This window comes from Rhipicephalus microplus, chromosome 6 (genome assembly GCF_043290135.1).
Source record: "Rhipicephalus microplus isolate Deutch F79 chromosome 6, USDA_Rmic, whole genome shotgun sequence".
NCBI lineage: Eukaryota > Metazoa > Arthropoda > Arachnida > Ixodida > Ixodidae > Rhipicephalus > Rhipicephalus microplus.
In genome coordinates, this window is record NC_134705.1 from 197,301,943 (window position 1) to 197,308,088 (window position 6,146).

Consider the following 6,146-nt stretch of genomic DNA (forward strand, 5'->3'; position numbering starts at 1 on the left):
GCGCATTTTAAGCGTGACAAAGCATTCTTGATAAAATAAAAGAGGGAGAGGGAAACAAAAGAGAACGAAAGATGTGTTTTTTTATTATTACTTTTACGGTGTCGCGGTTGAAGCGTCCAGTTTCTGGCGGGCCTTTGATGGGGTGCCTTTTTTTTTTTTAAGAGTTCTTTTAGTTTTTTTCACCAAGTGAAACGTGTGAATATTTTAGCGGCCAGCGCCAAGTTTTCCAGTAAGAAATCGCAAGCAATCCAGATGACTAGTATTGTTGTGGAACAAAAAAAGCACCCTTCTTACTAGACCTTTTTTTTTTTACATTTTGAGCACGTTCGTATTTGAAGACACCAGAGTTCAGACCTTCAAGGCCTACTAGGAAAATGCTACGCGTGCACACATTGATAGAGGCCCGAGCAGATGCACGGAATGGCAGCAGATGAAAGCGAAAGCACCACCTGTCGGTGAAACAAAGAAAACGCCTAAATAAATGTCCATTGTGTTTCAAAAAAGTCGAAAGCCTTGAACACATTTTATTTCTACACATAATTGCATAAATTTAGTAATGCTATAGGTGCGAAAGATAAAGCCACGTGTGCGAAAGTTGCCCATTTTCTCTCGCTACCGATATTATGACGAAGCTTTATTTTTCAGTGCCAAAACAAGCCCTTTTGCTGAACGGGTCGATGTGTCAGTCCATGCCCTCGGCAGCTGATAAGTCCAAAAAAAAATCGTGACACTTGCTGTATATATAAAAACTAAATTTTAAATAAAAATATAGAAGATTGAATTCTGGTAGCATTCATATCAGAACTAACTTTACGTACTGCAAACAAAAAAAAACGGGACGATTGTTCCAGTCTTGGGACAGTTTGCGTTTGTAGGTGGAGATGACATGGGTATAAAAAATTAGCCACGCATATCTTCCTGCTTCGCTGCAAATGTCGTCGAAAGACGATAATATTCTTTCTGGAGGCGCCGCGTGAGATGTGGACGCCATCTGGCAGTGCTTCCGGGAAATAGAAGCAGTGTTGAACGCTAAACCACTGGTAAGTGCATGGCCGCACCATATAGTCTTAGCGAGGCGTAAGAAACGTCCACTTTTTCGTTCATAGCGTGGCATTGTCCGCTCAGCATAAAAAAATGCACTTTCCACAAATCTATGCACTTTTCACTAAAGGAATGCACTGCCTAACACTTGCATATTGACGTTGAACCTCAGATGTGCGTAATATTTGCTTTTTGATTGACAATGTTCCCAAGTATGAACGCCACCACCAGATCACGATGACTGGTCGTTGAGCAAGAGTCTAAACTTGCACCGTGTTGTTAAAGCGTTCGACTGCACACAAACAGGTGAACGGACCAGACCATAATGTAGGAATAGAATGATCATGGTACGGTATCTTATCGAACCGACAGAAATGCATGGGGAACAAGCCATCATCAGAAGGTGGCATACGTGACAAGGTATACGTAAACTGGTAGCGTAACTTTAATAGAAGCTGGTGTATACAGTAGTTGACGGCTCGTTGCTGCCATCGCCACCTGAGTGTGGAGGGGATAACTATAAGCAAACAACAAATAAAAACAAAGTATGACGTCACAACCGGAAGCGGTAGCGACGTCGTGCATTTGCCGAAAATGGCGCGAAATTGAAGTTTTTCTTTATTGCTGACCTCTTACGTGCTGTTATAAGTACATGATGTAATTATGCCTTATAACTCGCTAATTGCATGTGCGAGAGAAAAGGAAGATCAACAGGAAAGACTGAGGAAGCGGGATTGTTTTATTAGCCAAAGCGCTCTTGCAACGTGCACCGAAAACTTTGCAGATGAACAAATTGTGATATCACGACCACAATAGCACAATAGTTCAAAAACTCACGTTGCCCAATCACGTAAAACTACTGCCGCGAGACAGCAGCCCTGAGAATATTGCTTTGGAAGCCGTAGAGTACAGCGTCTCCTTGCTTAGCGTGTCGCTTTCCCCGTCGCCAGCGAAGGCAGTCAGGAGCGGCTATTCACACATTCTGTGAGAGCTAGTTCAGCTCTAAAATGTCACACTGGTGAACAACCCACAAGCAGATAAACTACGGAAGGTACGCACAAAACCGCCACGCAAATGTTAGCGATACCTCGCTGACCCTGCAATGCGCCGAACTATAAACACGAGATCCGATAGCAGATTGCTTGGATACGCCCCCCTTCTCCCTCCTTTCAAACCCTCGCCAAAAAAAAAAAAAAGAGGCAATCAGCCATTTAGCCAAGTGTCAGATAAACCGTAAAATAAATGTATAGTGAACTACGACATATATCAAATTACGACTTTTTGAAAAAAATTATAGCGAGTATTTTTTATTTATTTTTTTTTGATAATTAGGATGTTGTAGGTAGCCGGCGGGTCTAGCTAGCCTTGCACAATTTGCAGACTAGATCCGTTGGACGAAAAAAAAAAAAACTTTGCTTCACTTTTTTTCTCACATTCTAAAAAGTAGATCGAGTAAAAAGACCGTCTTTTGTCCCACAAGAATAATCATCTTCCGGCTTGCTTGCGCTTCCTTTCTTCAAAATCCGGCGCTGGCCACTTCCTATCAAGAACGATAAGTCGCGACGATAATGCACGTATCATTCGTGATTCAAAAGTACCAAGCGTACGCCTTTGTACATATATTGAGCGTGGTTTCATAGCGTGTCACTTAATAAAAATAATTACAACACGGTCACCATTCCCCCGCATGCTTCGCATAACGTCGATTCCCAAGTAACGTGGGACCTGCCGAATTTTTATCAGCGAGACGTCATTATCAGCAGCATCTTCGGGAACATTCCAGTTGAGAATCGTGTATTCACGGATTAATATCACAGATCTTCAATCACGGATTGGTGGCGTTGCCTGAGAAAAAAAAAAGGCGGGGGGGGGGGGGGGGTTGATTCAGGTGGTGGTGAGGTAAAGAAGACATTGATTATGCAAACCGGTTACACCTCCTTCTCCCTTTACCTCTACCGCGAAAGCGTACAAAAGCATTCCTACCAGAACCAGTGAAGTCAGCGCAAGCCAGGTCGGAACAGTGTATTGTGACGGCTGCTAATTGCGAACAATGACAGTAAAAAAAAAACAGAAACGTACCTACTAAATTTTCTGCTCTCTTTCTTACTGTATTTCAGTCTCTCCTTGCCAATCTGATTTGTGAGGACAACCACGTGACTCACTCGCTACGTGTGCCTACGGCGTCACGCACTCTCAAGCTGTCCATACGCATTCCTGACCCACCCCACCCCCTTGTCTCACTCAGGCTGCGTTGACTACGCTGGGACCTCGAGACAATGCGAGGCGGGGAGGGGGAGCTGCACCGCTCACGAAACAACGACGTGACGTCCGCATCCCACGAGTTGCGTGCAGTGCAGGTGGAAGAGGCTGTGTGCCTGAGGCCCTCCTGATCGTCAAGGTCGATAAGCGATGGCCAGCTGCCGACCAAGGTTGCTGTTAGGGCCTGTTGGTTTGCCATCAGCGAGTATGACGTTGCGCATAAAGGACACAAGAAGGATCGACGTAACACACAGGGCACAAACTTTCAACCATTTATTTCGGAGCAGAGAGGCCCTTCTTATATATACTTGACGTACATAAATGCGCATCTTCCAAAGAACACCATCAAATACGTGCACAGGCACTCAAAAAAAGCAATTTCTTTCACTGACAAAGCTGCGGAAGTCTCCAAGCGCGCCTATCTTCCAGTTTCGAGTTAATATGCGCTTCTATAATCAATCGCGTCGTGTCATTTCTGCTTCTTGCGATTATGATGCACTCTTCGAACATAGGTGCACGCCCGCAATCTCTGCAATGGAAGTTTGCGCGCTCTGCGTTGCATCGCCTCGTCTTGGGTCCGTATCTTTTATGGGCAATGTTATGCCCACTTACTTAAGCAAAATGCGCAACTATCGTGCCTATAACCACGTGCACTCGACACATGGACTGTGGCGAAAGCAAGGAGCTTCATCAAGGGGTAAAATAGTCATCTATATTCGTTTTCACCACAAAGATACATAGTGAAAGTCCGGGAAGATTTTGTGGTGTAGAAGCAGCTCAGTTGAATACATATTCTTCCAGCTCCAGGGTCCGAACGCAACGTATTTCTGAAGTGACCACCGACAGAAACAAGCGGTAGCAGCTCTACTTAGTAACAAGTTTAGTTCCAGTGAGATTTCCTAGATACGAACCATGCGTTCTAATCAGTATCACTTCATTGCGTTTCCATTATTTATTAAACCAGCGCGAACAACACAGACGAAGAAGGACAAACACAACAAGCACTTGTTGTGCGCGTCTTTCTTGTTTGGGCTGCTTCAATCAATATAAGAGCTTTACAAACAATCCATTGTCGACCTTGCTGCTCAACCACATTCTTTCCTTCAGTTTTTTTTTAGCATAATACACCAATTCACCTAACAGAACGTCTTGTCATTACGATCTTCTCCCATTTTCGCTTACGTACGCCGGTACAGCAGACTGAATTGAATAGCTTCGTATGCAACCTAAGCAGTAATAACGTTGCACAACTCTAGCAATAAAAAAAAAAGCGCCCTTTAATGCACGGAACTAGAGGGAGTCGCGTGATACTCGATGCGAGTCGGCAAGGTCCCCTTCCGCCCACCATCATTCCAGTTTCGAGGTAGGCATCCCGCTTCTGGAGTCTTTCGGTGGCATCGTCGTTCGGGACGTTGAAGAATAAAAGTGCAGTGATGGTGGGTAACTAGATGGGAGACAGGGGGTTGCCAACGAGAAAAGAAAGGGGAAAAAGGTTAACCCCTCCTTCTACCCGTCGTTCCGTTCATGAGGGGTTGTAGGGGGCAAACGAACAAAAAGGGGCCGTCCCACTGCGTTGCGCTGCCACAGGAGAGATTCACTTACAGTTTTTCTCTTTGTATCTCAACCCCCCACCCCCCTGGTCCTATATTCGTATTCGTGACTAAGAAGACTGAGAGAAAAAAACAGGGGTTCACCCCCCACCCCCTCCCCCTCACCAACAACCCCGTTCCTTTTCTTCGAAAAGCGTGCTTCCCCTCTGAGCAGATGTACATCCCCCGATGCCGAACCTCCGGGGTCCTCGCAGGCTCCGCATCTCGGGTCCCTATCTTGCCGTTGTTCCGGCCGTTAGAGAAAGTATATGAAGGAGGACGCCGTGTAATCACTCACTCTGAGGACGCCGTGAGTTCGCCCTCAGAGTGGGTGCTCGGGTCAGTTCGGATAGGCGTCGTCATATACGGGACGTCCTGCGACGAGCACACGCACTGGAGGCGGCGTTGGCTTTACTACTGCAGTGATCAGAACAGCTCGGTGGCCGTTTTCCCAAGCCTCCGTTTCTTCTCGTTTATGCTCGTATGATGTACAGTGGCAAGGTGCGTGGTATGGAAGCCAAGCTCCGTCACCTGTATTCAAGACCAACGATAGGAATGGAGATCCTGACACCTTGGCGTGTGGCCTCGCATATGCGCAAGGCCACGAAAGCTCTCTCGTGCTTCTTGAGCACCACCGGACTTCAGGAGCGCTTGTGAACAAACAATGTGAGACCGTGTTGTGTAGCTTCAAGCTGTTTATCCATCTATTTATTACTCTCTTCTATCTTTTCCTTCTCCATTATTCCCCTTTTCCCCACCCCGAGTGTAGGGTAACCAACCGAGCGAAAGCTTGGTTAATCTGCCTGCCCTAGCTCTCCACTTATCTCACTCAGTTTTTTTTTTCTCTTCTTTTTCTATTTCACAAGTCCCATGCGCTGCTCCTCGCCTCTTTTGTAAGTTATCATAAAGCAAGTTTTCTTTCATGCAAGCGATACTGAGCTTCTTGCTTTTTTATTGATAAAGCCTAGTAAAATAGAAATATGCACGTAGGACGGGCAACCAATCAGCATTACGCTGTTTCGACACGACATCCGAGTGGTGGTAAACTGCAGGCGGTGGTAAACGCAATGAACTAATAGATAGCCAAAAAAAGCATGCATTTGGTACAAATTGAATTTCTTCGAAAATTGTTGTCAGAGTCATCATATTCCTTTATGGAAAGTAAGCCACGCTTTCAAAGAGAAAAAAATGTATTAGTAGACTACAAGAAATGTTATAAGGAGGGCGTAATTCTAACGTTTATGTGATTTAAAATGT